This window comes from Pipistrellus hanaki, assembly GCF_964339955.1.
Source record: "Pipistrellus hanaki genome assembly, chromosome: 1".
NCBI lineage: Eukaryota > Metazoa > Chordata > Mammalia > Chiroptera > Vespertilionidae > Pipistrellus > Pipistrellus hanaki.
The window spans coordinates 87824858-87839676 of record NC_140503.1 but is presented as its reverse complement, the minus strand read 5'-3'; positions in this window follow the sequence as shown (position 1 = coordinate 87839676).

Below are 14819 nucleotides of genomic sequence, written 5' to 3'. Positions count from 1 at the left end.
ATGATCCAATAAAGAAATGGGCAACAGACCTAAATAGAATATTTTCAAAAGGAGACAAAGGAAGGCCAAGAGACACATGAAAACATTCTCAAAGTCATTAATTATGCTTATATGCATGCATACAAATCCTTCAGTTGATCTCTTATCTCCCCGCTCCCGTCCCCAACATTCCCTCGTAATTTGACAGTCTGTTTGATGCTTTACTGCCTCTGTATCTATCTTTTTGTTCATCAGGTTATAATGTTCTTTGTTATCCATAAATGAGTGAGATTATGTGGTATGACGGCTTATTTCACTTAGCATAATGCTCTCCAGTTCCATCCGTGTTGTTGCAAATGATAGGAATTTTTTCTTTTTTAGCATAGCATAGTATTCCATTGTGTAGATATACTACAGTTTTTAAATCCACTCATCTGCTGATGGGCACTTAGGCTGTTTCCAAATCTTAGCTTTGGTGAATTGTGCTGCTATGAACATAGAGGTGCATATATCCTTTCTGACTGGTGTTTCTAGCTTCTTGGGATATATTCCTAGGAGTGGAATTACTGGTCTAATGGAAGTTCCATTTTCAGTTTTTTGAGGAAACTCCACACTGTTCTCCACAGTGGCTGCCCCACTCTGCATTCCCACCAGCAGTGCACGAGGGTTCCTTTTTCTCTGCATCCTCGCCAACACTTGTCATTTATTGATTTGTTGATGATAGCCATTCTGACAGGTGTGAGATGGTACCGCATTGTCATTTTGATTTGCATCTCTCAGATAATTAGTGACTTTGAGCATGTTTTCATATGTCTCTTGGCACAATTTAGACATCTTAATAATGAGTTTTTGCATGTACTGGGTGGGGTAGAAGTAGGTTTACAGTTGTGAGTATGTGAAGCACAGTTTATCCTTACATTATTATTTGTTAAATCCAAACCATTTTGATCTTCCCTTATATATTGCATTATTTTCCATACAAATAACATAAACCTACTTTTGTCCCACTCTGTATATTCATCACTTGAGATTGTCTTGTCATTTTCCTTTCTTATAAGAGTTTGGTATCACGGTTATGCTGGCCTTATTAAACAGTTAGAACTTCTTCTTACTCTTTTTATTACTCTTCTCTAGAGGGCATCTTTGCTAGCATTGGTGATATTTCTTTCTTAAATATTTAATAGTGTTCACTAGTTCTATGTTCCTCAAGTTTTCTTTGTGAGAAAGTTTTAAATCACAATCTCATATGTTATTCAGATTTTATTCTTGTTTCATTTCCATAAATTGTTTTCCCAGAAATATGATAATTTCATCTAAAATTTCAAATATTTTGGCATAAAGTTGTTATAATGTCCTCTTATGGTATTTATTTTTTTAATTTAATAAATCTTCATTGTTCAGATTACTACAATTGTTCCTCTTTTTTCCCCCCATAGTTCCCCTCCACCTGGTTCCCACCCCACCCTCTGCCCTTACCTCCCCCCCAATGCCTCATCCATAGGTGTAAGGTTTTTGTCCAGTCTCTTTCCACACCCCACACCCTCTTTTCCCCCTGAGAATTTTAAGACCACTCCATTTCAGTGCCCCTGATTCTATTATATTCACCAGTTTATTCTGTTATTCATAATTTTATCTGTTAATTAGATTTTTAATTCACTTGATTTTTAAACTCATTTGTTTATAGATATGTATTTGTTGCAGGCTTGATCCCTACTGTGGGGCATGCAGGAGGAAGCTAACCAATGATTCTCACTTATCATTGATGTTTCTATCTCTCTCTCTTCCTTTCTAAAAATTAATAAAATATATATATTTTAAAAATACACAGACTGTAGGTTAAGGGATGGAAAAAGATATTTCATGAAAATGGAAACAGGAAAAAAAAAATTCGGGGTAGTCATACTTATACAAGACAAAATGGAAATTAGAACAAAGGTCGAAACCGGTTTGGCTCAGTGGATAGAGTCGTTCTGCGGACTGAAAGGTCCTGGGTTCGATTCTGGTCAAAGGCATGTATGTCGGTTGCAGGCACATCCCCAGTAGGGGGTGTGCAAGAGGCAGCTGATAGATGATTCTCTCTCATTGATGTTTCTAACTCTCTATCCCTCTCTCTTCCTCTTTGTAAAAAATCAATAAAAATATATTTTAAAAAAAAATTAGAACAAAGGCTATATATAACAAGAGACAAAGAAGGACCCAGTATTTCCCCTTCTGGATATTTATCCAAAGAAACCCAAAACACTAAATCGTAAAAGACATAGACAATCCATATGTTTATTGCAGCATTATTTACAATAGTCAAGATATGGAAACAATCTAAGTGTCCATCAATAGATGAATGAATAAAGTGGTACATGTATACAATGGAATATGAGTCAGTCATTTAAAAAAAAATCTTGCCATTTGCAACAACATCTATTGGATGGAGAGAGAATTATTCTAGTGAAGTAAGTCAGACAGAGAAATAAAAGTGCCAGATGATTTCATTTATAAGTGGCATTAAAATAAAATAAACAAGCAGAACAGAAACAGATTCATAGATACAGAGAACATTTTGACAGTTGCTAGATAGGAAGGGGGTTGGAGGATGGGTGAAAACATGAAGGGACTTAGAAGTACAAATTGATAGTTGCAAAAATAGGCATGGGGGTGTAAAGTACAGGATAAAGGCATACAGTCAATAATACTGTAATAACTATGTATGGTAACAGATGGTACTAGACTTATCAGGGTGTTAACTTCATAAGTAATATAAATGTCTAATCACAGGGTTGTACACCTGAATCTAATGTAATATCATATACCAACTGTAATTTAAAAGTAAAAATATAGAAACAAAGAATTTACAACAGCATCAGCTCCTTCTGCGACTGCACAGATCTCACACTGCTCATGAAAGAGGGTCAGCCCTAAGGAAAAAAGATCCTTCAATGCAATGCTTAGAATTTTAGATTTTGGTCCTGTGTCAATAAAAACTTAATGGGATTTTTTTTTTCCTCAACATGACAACTTTTTTCTTCTTCTAAAATTTACCTCTAAGAATAGCATGCAGAGAAATATTGGGAAAATTTGTAAGTTTAGGGTGTAGAATTCTGTTATCAGGGTGGATGCTATGTTGCAGATAAAAACAGATTTGCCTCCACAATAGGGCAATAGCACCACCACTGGGAGAAAGATTGTGTCCTAAAATCTATGAGCTTTGTTTGCAGGGGACAAATTTGGTTAAAAAGACTTCTTTAAACGTTTCCCTGCCGTCCAGTTTAATGAAATTCCTACAGCATTTCTAACATCAGCTTGATTTGGGAAGGCTGCTGTCAGAAAGGTTCTTAGAAGACACTGAGAGGAGCATTTTAAATTGTTGCAAGAAAACTGGTTCCAACTTCAGTAAGGCAGCAGAGCCCCCCTGGCCACTGGCGCCAGCTTGTGGGGCCCCGGGAGCGGGAGACTCAGGCAGGCGGGCCGGGAGCTGAGCGCTGGGGCGCGCGCTGGGCTCGGCCTCCCGGCGGCACCCGGCCTGGGAGGCGAGAACCGCGGCGGCAGCAAGCCCTCTGCGCCCACACGGAGGGGGAAGGCGGCCTTCCCGGCGGCAGCGGGCTCAGCGCCCCCCAACCTGCTTTCGCACCTGCCAGGGCTGCTCCGCTGAGCCTGTGCCTGGGCCACGTGGACCGGTGGGAGCTGAGCCAGGCAGGCGCGGACCAGGTTGGCCCTGCGTGTCAGCCGGAGTCTGGGTCCCCGCTCGGCACCCCTGCCGGCCGCCGCGCAGCATCCCTGCTCAGTGCTGAGCCCTCCCACGCCTGGCAGGCTTTGAGCGCAACAATTTGGTAACTCTGATTTCACATCCATCCCAGGTAACGGAAGCGCCTCTTCATCAGCAATACAACAAATGTGCAAAGTTAGTGACAATAAGACACCGCTCTGTAGTCCACCCACCCGGTCACTGCGAATGCCCGCCCTGGAGGGGGCGCCAGCCGCTCACTAACGCGGGGTTCCTGTGCCGCCTCTCCTGTACCGGAGGCTGCTTAGCACACCGACACCGACGACGACGACGTGGCATTGCCTGCAGCAAGAGAGTGCGAGAGTCCACTGAAGACTTTAGTTTAGAAACAAAATTTTGCCTGAGCAAGTTTGGATTAAAGGAGAAGAAAAAAAAAAAAGCGCTATGCAAACAAGCAATAAATAAGAGGAATCTGAGTAAAATAATTGAACACAAGTGTGGAGAAAGAGCCTTCTGAGGTATTCAGGGCGTGGGCAATGGTGCCGCCTCCACTTTGGGCAGCGGGCCCAGAGTGCCCCCGGAGGAAGGTCTCAGCTTAGGGAGAGGCATGACCCCGTGGAGACGGGAGGTAATGCCTACCACTGATAGTCAGGTTAATCTATAGACATTTACTTTGACACCCAAGTTTATTAAGTTATTAGTAATAATAGGCAACTTATCGTATAAAACAAGAGTTTAGCCATTGCTCGACTGGTGAGGCTCAATGGTTGAGCATGGACCTATGAACCAGGAGGTCACAGTGAGATTCCTGGCCAGGGCAGATTTCCTGGGTTACTGGCTCCATCCCCAGTGAGGGGCATGCAGGAGGCAGCTGATCAATGATTCTCTCTCATCATTGTTGTTTCTGTCTCTCCCTCTCTCTTCCTCTCTGAAATCAATTTTAGAAAAAAGTTTAGCCAGTTCTGTGTTCAAAGAGAGGAAAAACTGGCAAGAGTAAACACTGACTTGGTTTTGCTAAGAATATTGGGGTTCCCAAGACCCCCAGGCATGCAGATTCATTAGGAGGACTCCTGGCTTTGATTTATTGCGGGGGAGGACAGGGAGAATTTTGTGAAGACTCCAGGGGAGAAGTCAGGGGGAATCAAGCACTGTCCCCTAAGGTCCCCTTTCCGGGGAGTCACGGGGAGCACTTTACTCCCCAGCACTGAGTCCTGGCACACCTGAACTGCTGCCAGCTCAGACTCAGTGTCTCGAGATTTTGTTCCTGATCTCATGGGCATCCAGTACCTGGCACACTGCCAAGTTCCAGACCTCAGCAAGAAAACCCACGCTTAATACAAACTACGTGGTTTGTTCAAACAGTTGAGGCACCAGAGAGCCCCTCTTACCTAAAGGGAGCCCTCTGTGCAGGCCTTCCTGAGGCCTCGGGCTGGCGTTGGGCCTAGTTCTTTTAAGAATGTTGGGGAAGGTGGAAGTTAAAACTTATTTAAGTTGTTTTATCTGTAGATTTTACTTGCACTATTTTGTGTAGAATCAAAAGGTGGTTAAATTTTTCTCTCTTACAACTGGATTTTTCAGAACATAAAATTAATTAACTTATTTACTGAGCACTGTTGTAGGCTCAGGAAATGATGAACAAACCAGAGACATGAAGCATGGAACAGACTGACAAATCTGTACTCAACTTTGAAGCCTCAGTGTTGAGCTGAGGCAGGTTAATTTTTTTTTTAAAGGGATAGTTTAAGCCAGCTAAACACCATTAAATGTGTGATACACACACACCTCACTGAACTCACTGGAGAAATAAAAGGCATTTTTTCCTATTGGCATTTAATAAACTTACCACCTAAAAAGAAAGGGAAGAAAAGAAAAGAAACCCCTACTCTCAGTAACTACAGACCCTTCTTAGAACTTGTCTCATAAAATGCCCCGGGGTTTGGGACTATAATCACATTGGACATTGGGGCCGAAACTGGCCTGTCCAATAAACATTAACTGCCCTGATGGTATGGTAAACTAACACCCTCATTATTTTTTTCAGAGCATCACGTCAAATAAATTAGCATTCTCATCTCACTTGACAGAAAGAAGCCTATAGGCTGTGAGAAGAAAGAAGATGGGAGAAGAGTTCAGAAGGTGTGGAAAGAAACAGGTGGAAAAGGCACTGGTCAGTTTACTAAAATATGAATCTCAGCACCACTGAATGCCCCACTTACTAAGCAATCCTGATTAGGATTTTTTGAAGTTGGGGATGAGAGTTGTTCCACATCACATCAGGTATAGTAATTCTAAGCATTTTTGTTCACATATGCTTTTGAGAATATGATTATGATATTCAGTCAATTACTGACACACAAAATTCTGTTCTATAAAAACCGCTAGTCATAACATTCAATACGGAACCCTACTAGTCACATACACTATGTAATCCTGATCACTTGACTGCCATAAAATCTTTCTTGCACCTAACCTGGTTTCATTCTGTAGCTTAAGCCTCTCTCCTTTGTTTCTGTCTTATTTGCTTCAGAAAAGATTATTGCAGACCTGCTTGTGTAAGTTTTTCATATATGCTTGCAAAGGGCTATGAAATTTTATCATGATCATTCCTGAGGTTGAAACTTTTCTAATCTTTCCTTACAGATTGTGGCACAGAGTGCTAGTTACTTTCCAATACCCAGTTCTCCCTTCTGTGTTAGCTAATCAACAATAAGATTGCATTTTTGAGATTCTCCTGCAGTTAGATGTGAACATGTGACTAGGCTTTAGGCCAGTAATATGTAAGCTGTGCTATGTGGATTCTCTGAAAAAAATTTCCCTTATCTTATTTCGCCCTGCTGTCTGGAATGAAGATACAATAGCTGGGGATCAATAGCCATCCTGAGCCGAAACTGGTTTGGCTCAGTAGATAGAGCATCGGCCTGTGGACTGGAAGGTCCCAGGTTTAATCCAGTCAAGGGCATGTATCTTGGTTACGGGCACATCCCCAGTAGAGGGTGTGCAGGAGGCAGTTGATCAATGTTGCTCTCTCATCATCGATGATTCTAACTTTCTATCCCTCTCTCTTCCTCTCTGTAAAAAATCAATAATATATATATATATTTTTAAATAAAGATCTTCTTAAACAAAACAAAAAATAGCCATCCTGAGCCATGAGTATGAGGTGTGATGGGCAACACTGTGTGTTGACCTTTCATGAGAATAGGTACCTTGTTTATCTATGGTCAGAGCAACATCCCCAGCACCTAAAGATGTGTGTGGTGTGTGGTAAGGGCTCAGATATTGAATGGGTATTGAGTGAATAAAATAAATGATTTTACTCCAGACCATGTAAAACACTGATCATAAAGTCCTCCCAGGGGAAATTTAGTCATCAGTGGCAAATTCAAGGTCCTCATTTCTATCATAAAATAAACTCTTGCTTAGTTCAAATCTCGTTACTCCTATTAGCTTCTCTTTGCCCTCCCAGACTTGACCACTGTTACAGAAGTAGAAGGGTTTTTTTTCTTGCTGCTCTCCAATGTTCTCAAGCAAATCTTTTCAAATCTGTTTTCTTAATAATTCTTCCCAATATTTGGGGCTTAACAAGTTTAAAATCCTTTAATTTTCAAAGCCATGCACTTTTACTTGTGTGTATGTTGTTAAATGCAGGCACCATTTGGTAACTGATTCTTTTTAAAATGTGTCTTTATGATTGAAAGCATTGCAGATGTCCCCTGTTTTCTCCTCACTGACCCCGGTACCCCGCTCCCGCCCCACCAGGCCTTCACCTCACTTTTGTCGGTGTCCATGGGTTATCCATATATGCATATAAATTCTTTGGTTAATCTCTTCCCTTTGCATCCCCCCAACCCCACTTTTCCTCTCATATTCATCAATCTGTTTCATGCTTCCATGTCTCCGGATCTATTTTGTGCATCAGTTTATTTTGTTCATTAGATTCCATATATGAGTGAGATCACAAGATACTTAACTTTCTCTGACTGGCTTATATCACTTGGCATAATACACTGCAGGTCTCTCCATGCTGTCTCAAAGAGATCCTTCTTTTTTCTTATTTTATTTTTTTATAGCTGTATAGAATTCTATGGTTTAAATGTACCACAGCTTTTGTATCCACTAATCTACTGATGGGCATTTGGGCTGTTTATACATATTAGCTACTGTAAGTAATGCTGCTATGAACATAGGGGTGCATATATTCTTCCTGATTTATGTTTCAGGATTTTTAGGATTTATTCCTAGCAGTGGGATCACTGGGTCAAATGGCAGTTCCATTTTTAATTTTTTGAGGAAACTCAATACTGTTTTCCACAGTGGTTGCACCAATCTGCATTCCCACAGCAGTATACAAGGGTTCCCTTTCCTCCACATCTTTGCCAGCACTTCTTGCTTGTTGATATAATGATGGTAGCCATACTAACAAGTGTGAGGTGATACCTCATTGTATTTTAATTTGCATCGCTCTGATGATCAGTCACTTTGAGCATTTCTTCATATGTCTCTTGACCATCTGTATGTCCTCTTTGGAAAAGTGTCTATTTAAGTCCTCTGCCCATTTTTTAGTTGGGTTGTCTTCCTTTTGTTAAGTTGTATTGTAGGGAGAGGTTATAGGGTTAAGCCTCAGACTGACCTGTTGGCAAAGCCACAAACAAGTCCCTCTAAGCATAATTAAGCTTGACCTTATGACCCTCCCTAGATCCTTCCTGAGTAGCTAATGGGCTGTGGGAGGTGCAGCAAGTGCTGCCAAAACAAGTGAAACTCACAAGAACTTTGTAACTATGGTGACCACTACCTTGTGTACCTCTGACTATAAAATAAAGGCTCAGCTTGTCGTCTGGATCTGTTCTGTGGTCTCAGCCACGCACAGAAGATCCACCTAGACTCAACTTATTCTCTTTGTCTGTCTTTTCTTCATCCTTTGCTGGTCCCACACAGGCTTGCTGAACCCTTGGCTATGCTGGCACAGCACATGTATGAGTCCTTTATATTGAAAATTTGTAAATTAAGCTTTTATCAGATGTATCATTAGTGAATATGTTCTCCCACACAGTGGGCTCCCTTTTTTTGTTGGTTTCTTTGCTGTGCAGAAGCATTTTATTTTATGTAGTCCCATTTGTTATTTTCTCCTTTGTTTCCCTTGCCCTTGGAATTGTATTGGCAAACATGTTGCTATGAGAAATGTCTGAGATTTCACTGCCTATAGTGTCTTCTAGATTTTTATGGTTTCATGACTTCAGTTTTTTAGCCATTTTGAGTTTATTTTTGTGTATCGTGTAAATTGGTGGCCTAGTTTCACTTTAAAAAAAAAAATATATATATATATATATATATATATATATATATATTATTGATTTTAACAGAGAGGAAGAGAGAGGGATAGAGAGTTAGAAACATTGATCAGAGAGAATCATCGATCAGCTCTTGCACACCCCCTACTGGGGATGTGCCCACAACTAAAGTACATGCCCTTGACAGGAATCAAACCCGGGACTTTTTATTCTGCAGGCCGATGCTCTATCCACTGAGCAAAACCGGCTTCAGCTAAAAAAGTCAACACCATTTATTGAAGAGACTGTCTTAACTCCATTGTATGCTCTTGTCTCCTTTGTCAAATAATAATTGAGCATTAGCACTTCGGTTGACTTCTGCTGTCTCTGTTCTGTTCCATTGGTCTATATGTCTGTTCTTGTGCCAGTATCAGGCAGTTTTGATTACAGTGACTTGATATCTGGCATTGTGATCCCTTTGATCTTGTTCTTCTTTCTCAAGATTGCTGCAGCTGTTCAGAGTCTTTTTTGGTTCCATATAAATTTTTGGAATAATTGTTCTAGATCTATGAAATATGCTGTTGAAATTTTAATAGAGATTGCATTGAATCTATACATTGATTTGAATGGTATAAATATTTTAATGATGTTAATTCTACCAATCCATGAACACAATATATTCTTCCACTTTTAATATCTTCTTCTATTTATTTTTCCAACGTTTTGTAGTTTTCAAAGTACAGGTTTTTTGGTTAAGTTTATTCCTAACTATCTTAAATTTTCTGTTGCAGTGGGATTCGTTTTTAGTTTCTCTTTCTGAGAGTTCATTATTGATGTATAAAAATGCTATAGACTTTTGCCAAAACCGGTTTGGCTCAGTGGTAGAGCGTCAGTCTGCGGACTGAAAGGTCCCAGGTTCGATTCCGGTCAAGGGCATGTACGTTGGTTGTGGGCACATCCCCGGTAGGGGGTGTGCAAGAGGCAGCTGGTCGATGTTTCTCTCATCGACGTTTCTAGCTCTCTAGCTCTCTCCCTTCCCCTCTGTAAAAAATCAATAAAATATACAATATATATATATATATATATATATATATATATATATATATATATATATATGCTATAGACTTCTAGGTGTAAATTTTGTGTCCTGCTACATTGCCAAATTCATTTATTAAATCTAGTAGTGTTTTGGTGGAGTCTTTAGGGTTTTCTATTGTACAATATCATGTCATCTGCAAATAATGACAATTTTTACTTGCAGATCCTTTCCAATTTGGATGCCTTTTATGTTTTCTTCTTTTCTGATCACTGTGGCTAGGATTTCCAGTACTATATTGAATAAGAGTGGTAAAAGCAGGCATCCCTGTCTTGTTCCTGTTCTTAGGAGAAATTATTTTAGTTTTTGCTTATTGAGTATGATATTGGTTGCAGGTTTGTCATATCTGACCTTTATTATGTTGAGACATGATCCTTTTATTCCTACTTTGCTGAGAGTTTTTATCAAAAATGGGTGTTGGGCCCTAGGTGGTTTTGCTCAGGGGGTAGTGTGTCAGACTGTGAACTGAAGTCTCAAGTTCGATTCTGGTCAAGGAAATGCACCTGCACCTCAGTTGTAACCTCCTCCCCTGCCTGGGCCCTGGTCAGGCATGTGCAGGAGGCAACCAATCAATGTGTTTCTCACACATCAATATTTCTGTCTTTTCCTCTCTTCCATTCTCTCTAAAATCAATAGAAAGAGTGCAGGCAGGCAGTTTAGTGTTGCAGAGGTGGGCAAGTTAGCACAGAAACTAAAAAAAATATAAATATCAAAGGAAAAGTATCTTCAGGTAGGGATTTTAAAAAAAATGTGTTGGATTTGATTGAATGCTTTCTCTGCATCTATTGATATGGTCATGTGATTTTTATCTTTCAATTTGTTTATATGGTGTATTACATTTATTGATTTGCAAATATTGTACCAGTCTTTCATCCTTGAAATAAATCCCCCTAGGTCATCATTTTTTTTAATATATTGCTGGTCCCAATTTGTTAATATTTTGTTGAGGATTTTAGCATCTATATTCATCAATTCTGTAGTCCTCTTTCTTTGTAGTGTCTTTATCTGGTTTTCACATTAGATAATGCTGGACTCATAAAAAGAGCTTGAAAGTGTTCCTTCCTCTTGGATTTTTTAGAGTAGTTTGAGGAGGATAGGTATTAATTCTTCTTTGAATGTTTGGTAAAACTCTCATGTGAAGCCGTCTGGACCAAAGCTTTTGTTTGCTGGAATTTTTTTAAAAATAAATCTTTATTGTTCAGATTATTACAAATGTGTTCCTCTTCCCTCTGCCACCTCAATTGCTCCCCTCCACCAGGTTCCCACCCCACCCGCTGTTCTTTTCCCACCCCCCATTGTCCTCATCCATACTTGCACAGTTTTTGTTCAGTCTCTTCCCACACCCTCACTCCCCTTTTCCCCGAAAATTGTCAGTCCACTCCCCTTCCATACCTCTGATTCTATTAGATATATTCACCAGTTAATATTGTTCATCAGATTTTTTAATTCCCTTGGTTTTTAGTTTCACTTGTTGATAGTTACTTTCACTTGTTTTAGTTTCACTTGTTGATAGTTACATATTTATTGTTCATAATTTTTATCTTTATCTTCTTCCTCTTCCTAAATAACCCCCTTCAGCAATTCATATAATTCTGGTTTGGCGGTAATGAACTCCTTTAGCTTTTTTTTATTTTATTTGTGAAGCTCTTTATCTGGCCTTCAATTCTGAGCGATAGCTTTGCTGGGTAGAGTATTTTTGGCTGTAGGTTCTTGTTATTCATCACCTTGAATATTTCTTGCCATTCCCATCTGGCCTGCATGGTTTCTGTTGAGAAATCAGCTGACAATCATATGGGTGCTCCTTTATAGGTAACTATATCCTTTTCTCTTGCTGCTTTTAATATTCTCTCTTTGTCTTTTACTCTTGGAATTTTAATTATGATGTGTCTTGGTGTGGTCCTCTTTGCATTCCTTTTGTTTGGGGTTCTGTGGGCTTCCTGGACTTGTAAGTCTATTTCTTTCCCCAGGAGGGGAAGTTTTCTGTCATCATTTCTTCCAGTATTCTTTTAGTATCTTGTTCTCTCTCTTCTTCTGGGATCCCCATAATTCTGATGTTGGTTCGCTTGAAATTGTCCCAGAGGTTTCTTACACTATCTTCAACTTTCTGGATTCTCTTATCTTCTTGCTTCTGCAAAGGAGTGTCCTCTGGCTCTTTGTGTTCCAAATCTTTGTCTTGATTCTTGTGATCTTCCAGTCTGTTTTTAGGACTCTGTGTAATATTTTTTATTTCAGACAATGTTTTTTTTATTTCTAGTTGATCTCTTTTCATAGCCTCATAGGTCTCATTTATTTTATCGGCCTTTTTTAGGATATTCTTGAAAAACCTTATAACTGTAGTTTTGAACTCAATGTCCATTCCTTTGTTTTCCTCCATCTCCTTCCTTTGTGTCCTGCCTCTTGTCTGCATTTTAGTTGTTTCCCTGATTTGATGGAATAGTTTTATGTTCTGGTAGAGCCCAGTAGCACAGCCTTCCCAGTTACCTGCGGTGGACAGTCTTGGTGTAGCCCTTTTTGGGTTTTGTGTGCAGTCTTGTTGTTAAGCCTTGCTTATTGTTGGTATTACTGGGAAGCGATGATCTCCAAGCCAACTGGCTGGGAGGATCAGCAGTGTCTCAGCTAGGAGGGCTTCTGTATTCCGCTTGGATGGGGCGGGGTCTCGGGATGGCGCAGACAATCTTTGGTTCTTTGTCAGTCTTGCCTTAGAAAAGTCCTGTTCACAGTGAGTCTCGCAAGATTGGTTGTAGGCGCGCGCACCTCTTTGGTAAAGGTGCAGACAAACTTTGGATTCCGGCCAGTCCCTCCTTAGAGAAAGCCAGCCTCTGGGAGAGCTTCTGTGCTCAGGTTGGATGGGGAAGAGTCTCGGGTTGGTGCAGACAAGCTTTGTTTTCCCTTCAGCCCCTCCCCAAGTCCCACAGTAATGGACAGTAATGGCCTCTGGCTTCACACACCTCCGAGAGATCTCTGCCCACTGCCTGACAGTCTGGCCTCTCTCTGACTGGAGCTGTTTATCAGAGCGATAGGGTGATTCTGTTTTCCTCTCGAACAAGAAAGCCAGCCGTGCATTAGCTGTCCGCCCTCTACGAGCGCCAGGAGTAGCAAACTCAGCCCGGCCCACCCTCTCTGCGCACCGGGAGTAAGCCAGCGCCTTTCGCTCGCACAGTTCTCTGTACCTTCACAGTTTCTGATGGTCAGCATGCCTTCTCTCTCTTTGCCAGATGGCAGAGCCTCCTCTCAGCTAGCCGTCCAGTGCTTCAGGGCCATGCCTCCCGTTTTCCAATTCTAAATTCAAATTTGTTATGGTAGACTGCATTCGGGTGTCTACCCTATGCCGCCATCTTAGTTTCTCCTGCTGGAAATTTTTAAATTACTGCTTCAATTTCATCACTTGTTATTGGCCTATTCAGGTTTTCTGATTCTTCCTGATTCAGTTTTGGAAGATTATATTCTTTTAGGAATTTGTCCATTTCATTTAGGTTGTCCAGCTTGTTGGCATATAGTTGTTCATCGTATTTGCTTACAATCCTTTATATTTCTGTGGTCTCAGTTGTTACTTCACCTGTTTCATTTCTGATTTTATTTATTTGGGTCCTCTCTCTTTGTTTCTTGATAAGTCTGGCTAAAGGTTCATCAGTCTTGTTTATCGTTTCAAAGAACAAGCTCTTAGTTTCACTGGCCTTTTGTATTTATTTATCTATTTATTCATTTATTTAGTCTTTATGTCATTTACTTTCTCTCTGATTGTTATTCTTTCCTTCCTTCTACTTATTCTGGGCCTTTTTTGTTGTTCTCTTTCTAGTTCTTTAGGTTGTAAGGTTATTTAGTTTATTATAAACTTTTCTTGTTTTTTGAGGTCAACCTGTAGTACTATGAGCTTCCCTCTCCAGACTGCTTTCACACTGTCTCACAGATTTTGGGTTGTTGTGTGTCCATTTTCATTTGTTTCCAGGAAGTTTTTTTTTTCTCCTTCTTCCATGATCTCATTGGTAACCCATTCATTGTTTAACAACATGCAACTTAGCCTCTTTATGTTTGAACGTTTTTGAGTGTTTTTATTGTAATTAATTTCTAGTTTCATGTCCACCCTCTCTGAGCGCCAGGAGTAGCGACCTCAGCCCGGCCCACCCTCTCCGCGCACCGAGAGTAAGCCTTTTATGTTCGATCTTATGAGCTTTGCTAATTTGCTGGCTAAGCGTGCTCTCTCAAGTGACCCCTTTCTCTCCCTGCCCCTGAGGAGTGAGTAGGTAAGGAATTGGCAATATTTTGTGGAAAAACCTCTGTGCAACAGATCTTTACTCTTTCCAGCTGCTTTTTTAAATCCTCCCACTTTTTGGTGACAGTATTAATAATCATTTGATGTAAAAGGTTAGAAAATACAGAAAAGTCATTCACTTATGCTAAGAAAACCCAGAACTTTTATATTTTATGTTTATTCTTCCTAAACCTTTTGTATGCATATAAACATAAAATTTTATTTTACAAAAATGAGGTTACTTTTTATGTGCTGCTGTGTAACTCATAGTTATAAAGAGAAATGATGATATCAAGTTCCTAAAACTGTGCTTGACCCCTTGAAAGCTCTCCAGGATGTATTGCCACGTAGCTGCGTGGAGCTCTACCATAGGCCTTCTAATAACTGTTCCTGTGCCTTCGAATGGTGGAGCACCATTCAGTTACCCACCTGTTATGATGGGCCATCTTTCAAAGTGAAACCAGACACAACCCCACTATATATAATGCTTTATTCTGGGGACTCAAATAAAAA